The sequence below is a fragment of the Typopeltis vanoorti genome, chromosome 13, assembly GCF_054136105.1.
Source record: "Typopeltis vanoorti isolate ZY-2024b chromosome 13, IOZ_Tvanoo_1.0, whole genome shotgun sequence".
NCBI classification, from domain to species: domain Eukaryota; kingdom Metazoa; phylum Arthropoda; class Arachnida; order Uropygi; family Thelyphonidae; genus Typopeltis; species Typopeltis vanoorti.
The window spans coordinates 102,898,712-102,919,546 of NC_143561.1; the positions used below are offsets into that span (position 1 = coordinate 102,898,712).

General features: G+C 36.0%; 1 protein-coding gene across 5 annotated transcripts in view; it reads right to left on the bottom strand.

Annotated features, from left to right (window-relative positions):
• Window positions 1-20,835, bottom strand: part of LOC150100425 (E3 SUMO-protein ligase PIAS2-like) — a 380,802-nt gene that overhangs the window by 19,058 nt on the left and 340,909 nt on the right. The window lies entirely within an intron of this gene.

A 20,835-nucleotide genomic window follows, 5' to 3' on the forward strand; every position in this document is an offset into this window, starting at 1 on the left:
TGTCTCGGAATGTGATTTATTTGTTATGACTCATGATGTAATTGTCACGAAAGTTCATTTCTTTGATGTTTAATGATCTAATTAAAGCTTTCCAAATTTCTGGTAAGGTTAGACCTTGATTCTTGTTTAGATTTTCAGTTGTGCAGGCAACTGTAGCTGCTTCCTTGAAGGTTCTTGAATGGTAATTATCTTCTATATAGGGCATAAGGCTCTTATCCCACTCAATGTGATGGTTGGTAGAGGCAAAGTGGCAAGAAAGGCCTGAAATGTCTTGTCTGTTGTTTCTGACATACCCCGCTTCGAAGCTTCTAGAGGTCCTACGTAACTAATACCACATGAGCAAGGTATATTATATACTCCAGAGTACTTGTAGAAAGGATGAGGGTCTTTTGGTGATCTTAAAAATTTCTGAATAGTGTTGACTGGCTTGAATGCTACTCTGATATTATGTGGTTTTAGAAGGTTAGCCAATTTTTTGGAAATGCTGCTGACAAACGGAATAGTAAGAGTACTGATGCATTGGACATCATCACGTTGTCTATGTGGTATATTAGTTAAGAGAATTTTGTTGTAGAGTCTTTTTGGATAACCATTTAAAGATAGCTCTCTGGATATCGTACTTAATTTCGCTTTTAGGTCATCTTGGTCTGTTGTGTATTGTATAGCTCTTTTCTTGAGCATATGGATAATGCTAAGTTTCTGAGATATATGATGAGACGAGTTGAAATGGAGGTAACGTCCAGTATTTTGTAGGTTTTCTATACACAGATAGGTTGATACTATTATTGGTCATCATCATCATCATCATTTAATCATCATTTTCCTGCCATGTACCCTCAATGGGTGTACAGGATATGATAGTACTACATGAAAAAATTACATCATTACTAACTTCCTATCTACAATTTACCTCCAAATCAGTCTGTTACTTGTCAACACTTCAACATTATCAGATCTTATATTTCTATCGTCTAAGGCACTTTGTACCGTATCAATCCACCTATATCTTGGTCTTCCTCTGGGTCGTTTTCCTGTCAACCTGGCAGAGAATGCTTGTTTTGCTAATCTTTTCTCTCCCATTCTATTTAAGTGACCATACCACCTGAGATTCGCTCTGATAATGCATTCCTGGATGCTGACAATGTCAAATTCTTTCCTAATATCCTCGTTTTTAATATGATATTGCCATTGATGCAATCTGTTCACGCCACTAATCTTTCTCAGGACTCTCAATTCTGCAGTCTCTAGTCTTTGGTCAAGTGTTTTACTTCTGACCAGCTCTCAGATCCATAAGTTAAAACTGGTTTGAACACTGTCTTGTATACAGCTAATTTAGTGTTCCGACTAATTTCTCTCTTATTTAATATGAATTTATTCAATTGACTTCCCACCATACCAGCTTTGTTGATTCTGTTGTCTATTTCTATATTCAATTTACCATCTTCACTAAAAATCGTGCCAAAGTAGCTGAAATGTTTTACTTGTTCCACAGGTTCTCCATTCACAACACAGTTTGACATTTTCAATGATTCTGCCTATTTTCATTGTCTTTGTCTTTTTATTGCTGATCTTCATACCATATCAATTACAACAGTTATTCAATTTAGTCAGAGAATCTTGCAGACTTTTAGCAGATTTATTTAGAAGTATAACATCATCCGCATAAAGCAAAGAGCTGACATTAACATCTCCAATTTTGATATCCTGTTTAATACCACTTTCCTTCATAATGTGATCCATATAGATAATGAATAACAGAGGGGATAATGTACATCCTTGTCCCACACCAGATTTAACATTAAACCATCTTCCTGTACTTCCTTCAATTCTGTCGACTTACAACTCAAATAAAGACTAAGTTCATAATGTGATCCATATAGATAATGAATAACAGAGGGGATAATGTACATCCTTGTCTCACACCAGATTTAACATTAAACCATCTTCCTGTACTTCCTTCAATTCTAACTGTCGACTTACAACTCAAATAAAGACTAAGTATTGCTCGATATAATGCCCCATTGACACCATATAACTTTAGCGTACTGAATAGCTTCTCTCTTGGCACCTTGTCATATGCTTTTTCCAAATCGACAAAACTTAAATACAGATCTTTGTTATATTACCATGCTTTCTCGACTAGTTGTCGTAAAGTGAAGATCTGATCCTAACAGCCTCTATTTGGCCTGAATCCAGCTTGTTCTTCACCAAGTTTTTCTTCCACAATTCTTCTCAATCGTTTCTCAATTATACTTGCATAGATCTTGCCAGGAACACTCAGTAGGGAAATACCTCTGTAATTCTCACATTCAGTTTTATTACCCTTTTTATATATGGGTACTATGAGAGCTCTACTCCAATCATCGGGAATTCGTCCCTCTGTCCAGGCATTCTGAACTATGCAGTGCAGCCACTGTAAGACTTTTATACCACCATACTTCAGCATTTCTGGTCGAATATCATCCACTCCTGCTGCCTTTCCACATTTCAAGCCTTTGATGGCTTTTTCTACTTCAAGTATGGATATGTATTCCTGACTGCATGTCTGTTCAGTGTTTTTTACCACAGTGTTGTCATCACTGCTTCTTTCATTTAGCAGTTTTTCAAAGTAATTACTCCATACTTCAAGGATATCCTTTTCTTCCGTTTTCATGTCACCTTTATCACGTCTAACTCCTTTTACAGCACTCTTTCCTCCATTCCTAAGCTTCTTCAACAACCTCCAGAATATTTTGCCACCTTCTTGATATTTATTTTCTATATTCTTGCCAAAGTCCTCCCATGACTTTTGTTAGCTAGTTTTACACAGTGTTTAGCATTCTTGCATTTGTCTCTGTATTCTCTAAGAGCACAAGCTGACTTATTTGCCAGGAACTTTGGTATGCTTTCTTCTTTTCCTTCACTGCCTCTTTAACTTCCTGTGTCCACCATGGAGTTCTAATTTTTCTATCCTTGCAGACAACTTCACCACATGCCTCTCTAGCTGAGTCAATCAGGGCTTTCTTCAAGGCTTGCCACTGAATCTCCAAGGTCTGATTCCTGTTCTCAAACTCTTTCATTTTTTCTTCAATAATCTTTGTGTATTTTAGTCTACAGTTCACATCCGAGAGCTGCTCAACTTTTATTTGCTTCAACACTTTCTTACATGTTATTCTTTTCAATATGAAATTCAATTTTATCCTGCTCAAGACAAAATAGTGATCACTTCCGATTTCAAATCCTCTGTACACTCTGGTGTCCAGCACCAGGGAGAAAACAATAACATAGTCAATGAGACTTTTCTTATTCCTAGCCTCTTCTCTCCATGTGAATTTGTGCACATTTTTATGTTGGAACATGGTGTTAGTAATAACCAGTCGATGTCCTGAGCAGAAATCCAACAGATATTTGCCATTATTATTAGCTTTGCTCTTTTCTCCAAATTTTCCCCAAAATATTTTTGTATGTCTCACAATCATTTTCTAATCTGCTATTTAGATCCCCAACAAGGACCAACTTTTCCTTTTTCATTGTGGCAGTTGCTTTTTCTAAAGCCTCAAAAAATTCCTCCACTTCTACCTTAGTAGAACCTTCTGTGGGACCATAGGCACAAATAAGTCTCATTGTCCAATTCCCCATTCTGATATTTGCCCAAATCACTCTACTTGACACTGCCTGCCATTCAAGAAGATGAGCCTCGTATTTTGTGTTGAATAATGTGGCTACTCCTTTTCCTTGATTGTCATTGCCTGAATATAACATTTTGTACTTATTGCTTAGAAAGATCCCACCAGTTTTTGTCTTTTTTGTTTCCGTCACCCCTATTATGTCGATCTGGTACTTATCTAATTACTCAGCTAGTTCCACTTCTTTACCATTCAGGCTTCTTATATTGATAGTACTGATCTTTAACTCTGGTGATGCTGAGTTGGGGTGTGTTTTCAGATTTGTTCCAGTAGCTGACTTTTTGCTGTTTGTCCTGGTTCCCTGGCAAAAACAACGGGGGCCTTGTTTAACTATTATTGGTTTGTTTCTTTATTAGGATGTCTAGGAATGGCAGTTTTCTATCTTTTTCAATTTCTAATGTGAATTTGATGGTATGGTGGAAACTATTGATTTGGTTGAGGTAATCCATTAGTTTTGTATGATCCCAAATGAGAAAGATATCATCAACATATCTGTACCAAATTTTCGGTTTTGAATGAACTGGGATAAGATTTTATCCTCTAGATCTTCCATGAATAAGTCAGCACAATGAGGAGAGAAGGGGCTACCCATGGCTAATCCAGTGAGTTGTTTGTAGACAGTTTTTTTGCCAAATAAAATAGTTAGAAGTTAAACAGTGATTGAACAAGGTAGTGATGTTTCTTGGGAACAAGTTATCTAAGATGTTGATGACTTCAACCAATGGAATGTTTTTAAACAGAGATGTAATGTCCAGGCTTGCTAGTATATCATCTTCATAGATAGGGATGTTTTTTAATTTATCTATAAAATGTTGTGAGTTTTAATATAAGTATCTGAGGCGTGAATGTGTTGTTGTAAAATCTTTGCAAGGTACTTGGACAGTTGGTAAGTAGTAAAAAAATGTGTAATAGTTAATATACATAATAGTCAAGAAAAAAATACCTTACAGAGTAATCAAGAATTTTAATTTGAGCACACATAATACTAAATACTATTACTAATGCGACTTTCACATGTTAATAAAATGTCCCAGTGATTGTAAACTTTCAAATGTTTGCTTTGATGCAAAAATTTGATAATCACAACATTTTCTCAATTTCTTTGTTTTCTTCTACATTTAAATCATTTAATTTGCTGCTCGAATTTGACTAAGTTGTTCTTCTGAACCTTCCTCCTGTTTTAAAGTTGCAGCACATTTTTTATATTGTGGAAAATGATGATGCTAATGACAAAATGTGATGGATTACAAATCATGCTATGGCCAAAGAATTATTAAATTTGTAAATCTCCAGATAACTGGGAACTTTAGAATTTAAACTAGCATTTAAAAATGAAATAACTGAGGAAAACCGAATATGACATTTTATTCATGTTATTATCAGTGTTAATATAAAGCAAGATACATATTCTCCAAAGATAAGCATCTGTAATTCAAAACAGTGCTTCATGATAATAAAATAAACAGGAACAAAAAAACATTTATTGAATTACTAGTATTTTGCTGGATTTTTAACCATCATCCTCAGATTGTTGCAGAGATAATTCAAATTGTAAATGATGAATTTGGACAAACCAACATCCTTCTTTAAGAACATATAAACTACATTCATGAACACCTGTATCATAAGTCAGGATCAGCAGACCATGCACTGGATGCATTTTCACTTGGATGAAATGGAAGAGGACACCTGTGTTGTAGAGTTGCTATAGATCTGAGAGAATTTTTGGAATTAGCATCAGCTGTCTGCATTAATTTGCCAAAGATCTAGGAGACAGTCATTCTAAGACCATATTTAAATCAATTATTTGAATTAACTTAGTTTTTATGCAGTACCCTGGAAGGCACTTTGACAGAATAGAATAATGACAGAATACAAAATTCTAGAAGCAATGACAAAATTATGACTCGAAGAGGTGTAGACAGCATCTTTTGCAATGCGGACTGTGAAAATAAATTCACTATTATGTTATCTTGCCACAGTTGTAGCCCTCATGTTTTTTGCTGTTAATGAGCCTCCAAGTTTTTCATGTGGCAGTTACTGACATTTTCAAATTCTTTAGCAGTTGCAGATATATTAGAGAGACCACAGTTCTGGGTCATCATCATCATCAAATTCCTGACATGTATCCTCAAGGGGTGTACAGGATACTAGGATAGTACCACATGAAAATTTACATCATTACTAACTTCCCTATCAACAATTTCCCCTCCAAATCAATCTGCTATCTGTCAATACTCCAACATTATCAGATTTTATATTTCTGTTCTCTAAGGCAAATTTTACTGTATCAGTCCATCTATATCTTGGTCTTCCTCTGGGTCTTTTTTCTGCCAACTTGTTTTGCTAATCTTTCCTCTCCCATTCTGTTTAAGTGACCATACCACCTAAGATTAGCTCTGGTAACACATTCCTGGATGCTAACAATGTCAAGTTCTTTCCTAATATCCTCATTTTTAATAAGATATTGCCATTGTTACCATCTGTTCACACCCATAATCTTTCTCAGGACTCTCATATCTGTAGTCACTAGTCTTTGGTCAAGTGTTTTATTTCTAACCCAGCTCTGAGATCCACATACCTCTCTGGCTGAATGAATCAATGTTTTCTTCAGGGCATGCCACCAAATCTCCAAGGTTGGATTCTGGTTCTCAAACTCTTTCATTTTTTCTTGAATAATGTTTGTGTGTTTTAGTCTACAGTTCACACCTGAGAGCTGATCAACTTTCATTTGCTTTAAAACTCTCTTACATGTTCTTCTTTCGATATGAAATTCAAGTTTTATTCTGCTCATGACTAATGGTGATCACTTCCAATTTCAAATTCTCTGTACACTCTAGAGTCCTGCACTAGTGAGAAATCATCACTTTCAACAATAACATAGTCAAAGACTATTTTAAATTAAGGGATATTACATCCCATATTGTTTCACAGCCGAAACAATGAAACTTGGAGTTTCACAACAGAAACTCCAAGAGTTTCATGCCGAATATAGAAACTATATAAAGTTCGGTGAGTCCAAGCTTAAGTAAATACCTGGATAGTGCAACACATAACCCATTTGGTAGTGCAACACTGAGGCAACTCATAGTAAGGGTGGAGCAAGCTCCGATCACTATTCTTGGTATTTACCCATAATGTGAAACCCAGCTCATAGGAGCTATATTACTGTTCTACATTATGAGAGAAGGTCACTACCCAGACCGGTTTCAACCTTTATTGAGGTCTCATCAGTGAGTAGCTAGACCTAGATAATATTAAGTTTGTAGCAAACAGAGCTTACATACCCTACTATAAGAATTGCCAAGAAGGTGTCTTAATAAATTACTAAATATATGAAGAGCCAAAGGCTTCAATTCGGCGACGTATATTTTAAATTAAGGGACATTACATCCCATATTGGATGTAATTTAAAATAATTTTATGTCGCTAAATTGAAGCCTTTGGATCTTCATATATTTAGTAATAGTCAAAGACTTTTCTTATTCCTTGCCTCTTCTCTCCATGTGAATTTGTGCACATTTTTATGTTGGAACATGGTGTTAGTAATAACCAGTCCATGTCCTGAACAGAAATCCAACAGGTATTTGCCATTATTATTAATTCTGCTCTTTTCTCCAAATTGTCCCAAAATATTTTTGTATATCTGACAATAATTTCCTACTCTGCTATTTAGATCTCCAAGGACCAACTTTTCCTTTTTCATTGTGTCAGTCTTTCTCTATAGCTCAAAAAAATTCTCCACTTCAACCTTAGTAGAACCTTCTGTGGGAGCATAGGCACAAATAAGTCTCATTGTCCAGTTTCTCATTCTGATATTTGCCCACATCACTCTACTTGATATTGCCTGCCATTCAAGAAGATTAGCTTCGTATTTAGTGTTGAATACTATAGCTACTCTTTCTTTTCTCTGATAGTTATTGTCTGAATATAACATTTTGTATTTATTGCTTAGAAAGATCTCACCAGTTTTTGTCTGTTTCAGTTTTCCCCGCCCCTTTTGTTGATCTGGTACTTATCCAGTTCTTCTGCTAGTTCCATTTCTTTGCCATTCAGGCTTCTTATGTTGACAGCACCCTGGTTCCCTGGTAAAAACAAAGGGGGGGGCCTTGTTTAACCAGGCAACACCCCAGTCTTCGTAAAATTCTGTCATGTTGTACCATCGTTTTACATTGTGGTTTAAGCCAATAAGAATACAATTTGATTGGCTAAATCCCAAGTTGCCAACCAATCCTCGTTTGTTGTTGTCTTTTGAAGAGTCTTAGATGTTTCCATGTGCTCCTTGAACTACTTTGGCTATGTCGATGATTTTGTTTGTATAGCACTGTTGTTCAGGATTAGTTTGTTCAGTTCAGTTAGTATGGTGCACCCTGTTGGGTAGGTAGATACCTAACAGGGTGCACCATAAGAAGGTGAAGATTGGACATTAGGTCAGAAGCCCTGGTCAGGTCTCTGCATTCCTTTAAATGCTTTGTGGAAGTCTCCTCTGAGTTATACAGCTTCGATCCTTAAGCACCCCCAGTTCTGAATCAGTTCTTATAATGAAGTGATAGCTGCACTGCTTTTAGAAAGCTCTATGCCGATGCTGCCAGTTTGTTCCTGTATTAATGCTAAACTCACCCATGTAGAGATATGTATATCTTAGCAAAAAAAGTTCTGTTTATATTTCAAAAAGATGAAAATGGTATATGATTCTGGAATTATCTAAGGAAGATAAGCCTATTCAGCTATCTTGCCAATTTTACTTTTCACTTACATGTTTTACATGTGATAACATCATTGTGCAGAATCTGTAAATGCAATGGACTTATGTGTTGTTATTTATGACTCTGCTTTGCATTATAAAGAACACCAAAAATAAATATTAAATGAATAATTTATTGAGTAACTAATATTTCACTGGATTTCTAACACGAGTCTTCAGAGCACAAGTTACTTTGAATTCAGGAGTAACTTGTGTTAATTAATAAGTAAATCACAAAAAACAGGTGAAGAAGGTAGCAAATATGCTGGCAGATAATAAGAAAGATGTTATCCTTAGCAAAACAGTTGTACTACATCTCCTCATAGTGTCTGTACATGTTGAAAATCTACAGAGAGAGAGAGAGATTGTGATTTTATGCTAGTCCATACTCAGATCTGCAACAGGCTTCTAAGATGGACAGCACTCTAGTTGGGTAATGCAGACAAATGAAGTAAACAAGATGTAATAAGTGAAATTCTCCAAAGATGTAATAAGTGGGCACAGCACTCTTGTCTGGTAAGTCTGAACCAGAATCAAGATTCTCTTACAGAATTCTTGAGCTGCATCATGACTGTCGGCCCATCCAAACTGTTTATTTAAAACAAAACATGGTGATTAGCAAGGTTATCATTAACTTGATGCAAACATATTGATCAGTGTGATTTCTGCTCAGTGTTCTGAATTTGCCCACCTGAAGGAAGCTGGTAATTGTGGTACTGCATTAAACTACCCCCCCCACCCCAACTGGCAACTCAGTGTGTGTGGATAGGAGTGTGTTGCAACCAAAATAAAGATGAAGAATCAAGATCTGTCTCCACTTGGAAATGGAATCTGTCACTGTACTCTCACCTGGCACCTGAAGGAAGTGGTAACCCTTTATTCAACTGTCTCCCCTGCAGCACTCATTCTCTTTAATGGGGTAACCTTCAGTGGAGGTTTGTTTTAGATCATGGGTGCATTTTTATGCCTCTCATACAGCAAACCACAACATCAAGATCTCACGGATATCATAAATCTTATGGTCACTCAAGGGGCTACACGTGGCCACTGTCTCCTTAGGTTCTTCTACAGCAATTTTAGAAAAATCAGTCTCCATTATCTAATGAATACTAATATACTGAAAGATCCAATAAGCATGGCTCTATACAACAAGAGCTACCTTGAAGGTCTTTTATAGATATGTATATGATACTTTCTACACAGAATATGCAAGTTCTAGTAAAAAACCTTGAGAATTAAGTTGCAAGAAGAAGAAGACAAAAAAGAAAACAAGAATACAACTCTGCTTCTTCTTATTATTATTGTGCTATCTTCTATCGAAGGTCAGTGACCATCTTGGCGAACAAATTGCGCTCTTGTGCTAATCTGAGCAGTTGTGCACTGCTCTTTCCTGTCCACGTCTTGATGTTGTCAAACCATGATATTCTTTTCTTCCTCTAGTTCCTTTGCCACCAATTCTTCCTATCAAAATAGTTTGTAGAAGTTGGTATTTGCTGTTTCTCATGATGTGGCCAAGTTATGATGTTTTTCGTTTCTTGATTATTTGTACAAGATGTTTAGCTTTGCCAATGGATTTTAAGACATCTTCATTGGTAATTTTTCTGTCCATGATATCTTTAGCATTCTTCTGTATAGCCACATCTCAAAGGCTTCAATTTCTTGATGGTTGTCGCCTTCAATGTCCATGTTTCAACTCCATAGAGCAGAATAGACCACACGTAGCATTTCGGCATTCGGCATCTGACTTCCATGTTTAGGTCTTTATTGCAGAATAGTGTTCTCATTTTCATGAAGGACTACCGTACAACTGTCTTTATATCTATTTCTGGATCCCACCGTTCATTAAGCCAGCAACCAAGATATTTATATCTTGACACTTGATCAATATTTTTCCCATTGAGTGTCAGTTTCATTGATGAGGCTGGATGTTTGCCGATGATCACGTATTTTGTCTTGTTGATGTTTATATTTATTCCCATTCTTTGGCTTTCTATGTATACTCTGTCACTGAGTTTTTCGAGATCCATAATATTATCTGCAATTAGCACGGTGTCATCTGCATATCGAAGGTTGTTAACAATCTTTCCATTTATTGTGATTCCCTCTGAACATTCTTCCAATGCTTTTTTAAAGATTACCTCTGCATATATGTTGAACAGGAGTGGTGAGAGCACACATCCTTGTCTCACTCCTCTTTTGATGTTAATATCACTGGTGGTAATGTTGTCTAATTGAACGGTAGCCGACTGATTCCAATACAGATTTGTTATTAGTCTTATGTCTTGTTCGTCTAGCCTTATTTGTTGAAGGACTTCTATTAAGTTAGTGTGTCTGACTTTGTCGAATGCTTTTTCAAAATCTATGAAACACATAAACACAGATTTCTGTTTTTCTATGCATTTTTGTATCAATATTTGGGTACAGAAAAGGGCCTCTCTAGTACCAAAACCATTTCGAAAGCCGAACTGTGTTTCACTTAGAGTTTCTTCACTTTTTCTATAAATACGATTCTGAATTACTTTCAAAAATATTTTTAATGTTTGGCTCATTAGACTAATAAGTCGGAAGTCACCACAGGAATTCGCTTTGGGTTTCTTTAGGACAGTGATAAATGTAGATTTGAGCCAATCTGATGGAAATTCATCACTTTCATATATTTTATTAAATAGTTTTTCAAGAAGTTTGATGTTATCTGGTTCTATTAGTTTTAAAAATTCTGTTTGCACACCATCTGGTCCACTGGCTTTTCCTGTTTTACTTGTTCGTATAGCATTCTCTATTTCGCATTTCATGATTGCTGGTCCTCGAATATTATCTTTTATATTTATAGGCTTCTGTCTAGTATCATTGAAAAGTTCTGTTACATATTTTATCCAAATCTGTGCTTTATTCTCTTCTTCTAGAACTATTTTTCCATTTTCATCTCTTAGAGACACTATTTGCTTTTTCCTCAGTTTTCCAGAAATTTCGTTGATTTTCTTATACAGATTGAAATTAACCCGTTTCTTCTGAAGCAGTTCAATTTCAGTACATAAATTTTTCATCCAATTTTCCTTGGCTTCTTTTATTTTTTTCTTGATGATGTTATGTGTTTCTGTATACCTGGCAAGGTCTTTGTTTTTGTACATTCTTCTTGTATCAATAAGAGAAAGAATCTCATCTGTCATCCATTCCTGTTGTTTTATATTATTCACATAACCTAGTTCTTCAATACTTGTTGTTACGATGGCATTCTTTAAGCTATTCCAAAGAGATTCCACAGTTTTATTTTCTTCTATGTTAATCTGTTGTAATCGCAAGTTAAGCTGTGTCTTGGCACTTTTATTTATGTTCAGGTCTTTCAGTTTTTCTACATCAATTTTCTTTTTCTTCTTTTGTGATTTTTTAGCTGATTTTAATCTAAGACGTACTTCTGCAACTATGGGATTGTGGTCTGATGAGATATCTGCTCCAGGATAAGTCTTTGCACTCTTTATACTACTGTGGAATCTTTTATTTATCAGTATATAATCAATTTGATTTCTGACAATGTTATGTTGGTTATCTTGAGGCGATTTCCAAGTGTACAATCTTCTGGGTGGAAGTTTAAACCAGGTATTTGCTATTGTAAGATCTTCTTCCTGACAGAACTGGACTAGGCGATCTCCTCTGTCATTTCTGGTGCCTAAGCCATGTTCGCCAACAATTTCTCCATCACCCCCTCTTCCCACTTTTGCATTGAAGTTCCATCACTATGTTTATATCATGTTTCTCTGCTTAAGAATTATATAAAAGGAATATAGCTATTTGTTCAAAGATGATATTAGATTGCAAAGTTTTCTCTACCTTCAGAAATCTGAAAAATTTTCACAGCAACCTTAGAGCATTTAATAAATTTCTTTATATTTCACTAAATGTGTTCTAACCCCCTTCCTCAAAAATATAAGACAATCTTTAGTCTTAAGATAGATTATTATTTTATCATCTTAAGACCTCATGGAGTCACAGGCTCATCTAGGAGGTCTCTTTTGTCTTTTGTCATATACACAGCTCATCATACTGTGCCTTAAACAAATCAAATTCTCTGCAGAGTGTGTACTCTCAGACAATGCATTCACAATTCTCCATGCAAAAAACCTGCTGCTCACTCTCTTGTTTACACCCTCCTTATATAGCTTCCAGGAATGACCTCTTGTTTTCCTAAAATCTCCCACCATTTTAGAAAAAACCTCTCCAACATTAAGCCTATAACAGCCCTTTACTAACTTGTCTATCATATCACCCCTCTTCTTCCTATCCACTAGATTGCACATTGCATCGTCTCAACCTTTCTTCAATATTCAACATTCCAGAGATCGGAAAATACTTCTCATTATTATTATTATTATTATTCTTATTAGTAATAATAATATATTATTATTATTACTACTGACATCTCCATGGAGTCCCAGACTCATTGAGGAAGGGAACCAACTCTCCGTTTCCACCACTCAATCCACCAACTACAGTGAACTGCATCGTCTACACCAGTGGTCACCAAAGGGGTCGATATGACATTGTTAGGGGTCAACAGAAAAATATAAGACATCATTGTATGGGTAATATTTAATCCAGTTAACTTGGATTACCTCCATGACAAAAGACATTTAGGCAATGACAACGCAATTAAGAGTGAATCGTGGGATCAGTACCTCCATCTTACAGGTTCATGAATAGGACCTGTAAGATGGAGTAAGGTCATGAAAATAGTTACTGAGGCCAATCAAGTAGGCCAAAATGACGTATTTACCAATAAACGGATGTTGGTGGTTCCTGCCGGCCGGCACAGTGGGAGTGAGATTGCAACACGTGCGTGGTTCTTATTTACTGATACAAGTATTCGATCCCAGTCTCATTTTTGCGCATCGACATACAAGTGAGCGTTAATGTTCTAAAATTCATCAACATACATATTATAATTCAATCGTTATTCATTCACAAACTAAACTTCTCTATATTGAAGAGTTGAGCAGCGCTGGTAGTAATACTAGTGATATTAATACCAGTAGTTTATTAATATCACTAGTAATACCAGTGATATTACTAGTGATAGTAATAGTAATATAATAATATATACTATATTATACATACAATAAACACTCTAACTATAAAATAAACAATCTAAAAACTCACATAAGCATCTTTTTTGCTTGTCCTATTATAATTACGTAATAGTAAAATATAGGGGGTCGATAAAAAGTCAAGAAACTCTTGAAGGGGTCGACGGGCAAATAACTTTGGCGACCCCTGGTCTACACCAACGCCATCTACTGTCCACCACTACCAATATTTTTCACAATCACAAACATCCATGCTCACGGTGGGATTCAAATCAGCAACCTTTTGGCTGGAGAGCGGATACACTAATCACTCGGCCAACCAGGCTGGCATATATCATATTAATATAGGCTATTTCTTTGGCTCTTCCATAAAATATTATTAAGAATACTTCAATGTTGTATTTCACGTGATTATCAGAGTGGCATGGATGGAAAATATGTACAACTCTGGCAAGTTAAATGTTTTCTAGTTTACAACCATTTACTGCAAAATTAGATCTTAATAAAATGTATTACATGAAACCTTATCTATTTATCAGGCTCCTTATTTAATAGTTGAATTTCTTGTATTAAAATACTATGGTGCTACTACAATTACAACTAAAATGAGATCTTCAATTTCTCTCAATCATGATTGGTCCATTTTCTCTTCTAGGAGTTTGAGAGAGATGCAACACTCCCACTTTTATTCTGTCTGGAGTCAAATACCAAAGCAACTTGTTGGTTGCTTTGGTATTTTCCCTTCATGGGACTTTCATCATATGGTTGATATGATGTTCCATAGATGGCATCTTTCCTATCCATGATAAAGGAACAGCAGAGTGTTATGTGATTTTTATGATCTCAGAATACTACACCAAGTAACCTTTATCAACAAATGGCAGTCTCTTTTTATGATAAGAATGATATAATCTCATATATAAGAATGATCAGTGGTGTAAGCAGTTCAAACATAGACAGGCTGAGGCAATAATGTGACAAAGTTTTTTGAGCAAAGAACTTCAACCATTTTGAATAATATTGCTGCCATTCAAAGCAACCAACAAGTGAAAACCAAGAACCATGCCAATTATCTTCATATTTTTACCTATTCTACTATAACAGGTTAGGTATTAAGCACAAAAGCCAATGACTTTGAAGTCAGCTCAATCAACCACACTTTTGACAATTCAAATTTCTTGACAAGACAATAAGTTCTCTTCTTAGCATAACTCTATCGTCTTATTTTTCATATTAAAATCAAAAGCATATTACAAATATTGTTCCCTCAGCATCCAAGAAAAGTTTCTCTTTTACGTGACAGTTGATAAACGTTTGAAGTTTAGGAGACATATTGCAAAGGTAGTGAAGGCAAACCAGAGGACTGTTGTGGTACTAAGGACTCAGGCCAGTAGATTCCATTATATAAAGCCCTGCTTTGGCCATATCTGAATTATTATACTCAGATCTGGACACCAGGATTTGAAGATAAATTTAATTTGGAGAGGATACAGAGGGTGGATAACAAAAATGATATCAAGATTTTACAATGTTAGTTATGAGGATAGACCGATGGCATGCAAACTAGAGTTTGGTGAATAAAAGACAAAGGGATGACATGATTCAGACATTTTAAACTGTTGGGAGATATTTGCAAGATTGACACTGGGAACAAGGATAAGAGGCCATTCCTAAAAGTTGTGAAAGGAGATGGCAGGTAGTAAGGTGAGACGTGGCTTTTTTGCATGGAGGATAGCTGGACCATGGAATACAGTGCCTGATAGGATGGTGAATGGGCTTAAGGAGTGGTATGATAGACTTTGTGCTGTCTAAGATCGGGGCCCCCTGCAATGAGTTTTGTGACTCCTTGGGGATCCAGAATAATAATATCACTAATACAATCCCAAATGAAAAGTTTTATATGCAAATGAAATCACCATAAGATGCTAGCCAACATGTGTTTAGTGACTGACATCCAAGCAATAACAAACATGATGGCTTTACAGGTGCACAGCAGATGCTATTATACTGCGAATGGAGTAGCTGTCATTTGACTTTACAGCTGAATGTCAGGAGGTGAAAATAATATAACAAAAATCATTGTAAGTCACACATACTGTATGTGACTTACAATGTATGAAAATGGCATACTATATATTAGCATGCATACAAATTAATATATCACAGAATCTGATGTGAGCTATTATTGTGTGAATATCATTAATGTGCAAGAAATGTCTTCAGACACAGCACAACCAAGCATTTGCTTGTTCATTAGATGAACATCATTTCATGTATCTATCAGAATTCTTACCAGACAAATTCAGCAAATGCCTTTTAATTTCTTCCTTATCAATGCATAATGTAAATGTTTTTATCATCCAGGCAATTTTGTGATCATTATTTCTTTCACTGATCAATAATCATACAGTTTTGCTTGATTTTCTATCTGGCATTATAAGTAAGAAGGATTTCTATTCTTCATCTGTTTGTTGATTTATTGTTTTTAGTCTTCTGATTGAAAGACATGCAAAGAATGCAGAAAGTGGTGAAACTGTAGCTGAAGCAACTGGGCATTGTGAGACCAATGTATTATGTCTTTAGTTATGTGTGTTTACTCCTCCCCCCATATGAGACTGGCTAAATTGCTTTCTGTTGGAAAATCCTTATATAAAGTTTTTTTGAATCCTAGATGGAACATGAGGAATAATCCAGGCCTTTCCAACCAAACAGCAACTGTCAGAATATTCTCTGTAATAAATTCTCATATTCAATCCAGTTATTAATGTTCTTAACTACTTTTGTCAACAAACCAAAATCTGAAATCATCTTTATATTGTGATCTAAGTGGTATCAGTAAATACTTAGCAGGAAAGCATGCTGTTTCATGAGTGTGGAATCTTTATACAAATACAAAATGTATCATACTGAATGGAAAATTTGCATCCTTGGCCTCAATAACAGTATTAGTATCCAGCCAGCCAAAGTTTATACTGAATACGTTTTAGCATGTGCATATAAACAATAACTGTAGCATAAATCCTTAGCCTTAAACCTTGGTTTTGTTTCCCATAGCAACCAAGCAATAACTAGTTGCTCTCATCGAAATCTCTGGCATATACAATAGTGCACAATAATTTCTGCTTGTTTATAGTGGTTGTAAACATATTATCAATGCATCTAATACTGACTATTTGTTACCCTACTATTTCAGTAGGATAACAAAAGCAGGAAACTTAAATTGTGTTGAAATAGTAGTAGTATTTTTCTGTTTTCTCATACCAAAGCTATTGGTTAAACTTTTGTTTCTACTTATTTTGCATTTAGATCATTATATTGCATTATTTACCTAGAGATAAAGTTGTCTTGTTTCTTGCTTTTCTTCCAAATCTTAGTGGGAAATTTTCCTCCATTCTTGGTTAGCTATTGTACAATTTCAGAGCAAAACATTCAGTGCTACTATCTTTGCTTTTTTGTGAGCAAAAGAATAATTTGTCCAATCTGGATACTAGAACCTTTTTTTGTTACAGCAGTGTTTCTTTGATGGTTCTGAAAGATATTCTCCAGGTTTGGAATTATTTTGTATCACATTCCCTTATTTCACTGGTATTTATCTTGCAGCATGAAAATAAGACCACATTCAATATCTCCTAATTCAGAGTATCCCAGGGTTTCAGTACTTTTGCTCATGTGTTCTCTTTTATTATTTTTTTTTGAACTAATAATAACCATTTTTCAGTACATTTTCACTTTTACCACTTATGTCTTGAATCACTTTAATGAGAAAAAAAAAGCAAACAATTTCTTCTCTGTAATTTAAACAACTGTTGAAAACATTCAGCATCATAAAAACTCTCAAAATAAAACCCTTAGGTCTAGACATAACTACATTAGTTAGTTACTGAATTCTGATGGGCTCTAAAACATTGTTGGATGGACCTGTGATGTCATATGATACAGCAGCAACTAAGAAAACAATAATAAAAAAAAAATATGTAGGTTAGAATCAATATAAAGAAATATTTTGGGAAAATGAATACTTCTTCCCAAGTTTTAACAAACTCTATTAATGGTTCACATTCTGTATGTTCTATAAATGAGTAAGAAAAAAAGCTAATTACTGCTGTCAATTGTGCATCCATTTTAAGTTACTGTGTTGTGATCAACTGGTTACTTCATCTGAGCACTCTCCAAAGATAAAATGGTGTGTGCATATTTTATCTTCTCAATTGTGGTATTCCATTACAACAAACTCAGTGATAATCAGCAAAACAAGTGTTTGTAATGATCAGCATTCCCAATAGATGCAATAAGTAAGGTAAAACATACAAAAAAACTATTTATGACATACAACAGAGTCAGCATTATGCAAATAAAATTGACTAACACTTATGTTCTACATATGCATGTAGAATATAAGAACAAATCAAATTTTAAAAACAAGGCTGAGGAAAATATGGAACCTTCAAGTAACTAAAAAAAGCCTATAGTTGATTGGTCAATTTTAAACTTTTCAAAAATAAGAAAATTAAGTGGGAATGTATCTAAACTGGCTGCTGGAGATGGTATCTCATCTCAATTTGAACAACTGCCAATAATTCTTTTATATGCAAATCAAAGTAGAATTATTATTATTCGAGCCTTCCAGGGAGTCAAGGGCACATCGAAGGATGCCATACCAGCTATCATACCTTATGCTAAACTCTACGCTGGATTTTTCTCTGCAAGAGAAAAATCTAGCTCATTCCCTTTCTTAATCACACACAAATTTCCATGGATATCCGTTATCCTCATCCCACCTTTCATATAACGAAAAATTTCATCAATCAATAACCTATACCAGAAGTTTCTAGACCTCTATCAATCCACCCCCCCCCCTTTTTTTTTTTTTGGAGAAAGAGAGGAGATATGATAGTGGTCTATAAACACCCCTTAATTAGTCTTCATAATCAAATTGCTATGAGAGAGCACTTGAAGGAATTACTAGAGGTAGCAAAAGAAAAGAGTGAAAAGAAACTGTGGCCCTGAGGAAAAATAACATCAGTAGGATGGAAGTAGCAGAGATGAGAATGCTTAGGTGGAAGGATCGTCCGAGAAATGACTATGTGAGGGGGAACGGTGAAAGTTACGAACTTAGGAGCGAAGATTCAGAAGGCAAGGTTGAGATGGTTTGATCATGTGATGAAGAGGGAGGACGAATCCGTGGGAAGAAGGGACATGCAGATGGATGTGCAAGGAAGGAGGAAGCGTGGGCGGCAAAAGAAGAGATGGAGGGAGCTGGAAGGAGAGGACTTGAGGAGACTCGTCATCAATAGCGACCCCACTTAAGTGGAAGAAGCTGCAGGAGGAGAAGAAGAAAAGAGTGAGAGAGTTAAGATAGTGAGTCTGTTGCAGTGGTATGACAGAGAGTTGAGAAGGAGGGCCATAATTGCAAATGACTCTATGCACAGGTTATGCAGGAGGAGTGGTGTGGAGGTTGTGGAAGTGTGGAGTGAGTTTGACGGGCAAAAGGATTTATATAAGATGGATGGTTTGTATCTGAATGGATTTGGTGTGCGAAGACTGGAAAAAGTGTTGTTGAATGAAGTGAAAGTGGATGTGCAGATTCAGGGAAACTAGAGTTAATGGGGGGGTGGGTGGATATGCAGAATTCAGGGAGGCAGTTGAGTGTATGAATGTGTATAATATGCCCGAGCTAGTATGAAGGCCAACAAATCAGAATGGGATAGTTAGTATAAGGCATCAAGATAGGGGTGGGACTAACGGGCTTCTGCATTTCATGTATACTAATGCCAGAAGTAAAAGGAACAAGAAAGAAGAATTTTTGGCCTTGGTTGGCTCTTCCTGGCCACAGGTTATTGGCATTAGTGAAACATGGCTGATAGAAGATAATATAGCTAGTGGGATAGAATGTGAGGGGTATAGTGCATTCAGGAAGGACAGAGAGAATAATACAGGGGGAGGAGTGTTATTGATGATAGCTGATAAACTGCAGCCAAGGAGAATAGAAATTGAACTGCAGGATAGAGAAAATAGCATATTTGAGGCTATTTGGTATGAGATTGAGTTTAGCAGAACAAAATATACAGTTGGGTGCTGCTATAGACCAGGTGATGAAATAGATGGGGGAGATAGTATGCATAAGCAAATAGAAGCAATGAATGGAAGGAGGGTAATTATTATAGGGGATTTCAACTATGGTAACATTGATTGGAAGGAGGAGAGAACACATGGGAGGAAGGAATTGGATTTTATGCAGTTATTAAGGGATAACTATCTGCGACAGCATGTAATGGAAAACACTAGGGGTTTGAGAGTGCTTGACCTAGTAATTGCATCTGAGAATTTGACTAATGAATATGACCACATTGCCACCAATTGGTGAGAGAGTGATCATAGGGTCTTGACCTGGGAGGTGGCTAAATGTATGGAATTTTCAATTAAGACAGGGTACATGTGGAATTACCAGGCTGGTAAGTATGACAAGCTTAGGAGATTGCTTGGTTCGGTGCCATGGCATGTAAAACTGCAAGGGCTAGATGCTGAAAGCGCACGGGGCGTGGTTAAGGAGCATTTGCAGTAGGTAATGGCAGACTGTATACCTAGAGTCTGAATAGTAAATTAAGTAGGGGTTAAATGGATGAAAAACACCATTAAGCTTGAGCTGCAAAAAAAGAAACAACTGTGGAGGGAATTAAGGAGAAAGGTGACCTGCAGGCACACGAACAGTAAAAAGCACAGGCCAGAAGAGTAACGAGTGTGGTAAGAAAAGCAAAAGCAGATTATGAAAGAAAATTAGCCATGCAAGCTAAAGAGAATCCCAAACAGTATTTTCGATACGTTGCAAATAAAAGAAAAAATGTATAGGGCAGAATGATTTTAAAGAATGCCCATGGAAGGGAGGTAACATAATCAGTTGATATAGTGGAATTACTGATTGAGCACTTTGCAAGAGTATATCATCCAGGTGGTGATATTGCAGGAATGAAGGAACAAGCAGCTTATACGGAAATTGTGGTGAATGAAGTGGAGGTGAATAGTCTATTACAGAACCTTAATGTGAATATATCTGTGGGATTGGATGGTGTACCAGCTCGTGTCGTACGTGAAGAGGCAAAAGAATTGTCAGTGCCCTTGACCATTTTGTTTAATTTGAGTCTCGGGTCTGGGTTAGTCCTGAGGGGATGGAAAGAGGAGAAAATAGTTCCACTGCATAAAGGAGGTTCCAAGACTGCTGTTGCAAATTACTGACCAATCAGCATATCAGGAGTCGTTGTCAAGGTCTTGGAGAAGGTAGTCAAGAGGAAAAGACAGGAATGGATAGATGAAAATGGGATACTGTATGGGGAACAGCATGGTTTTGTGAAGG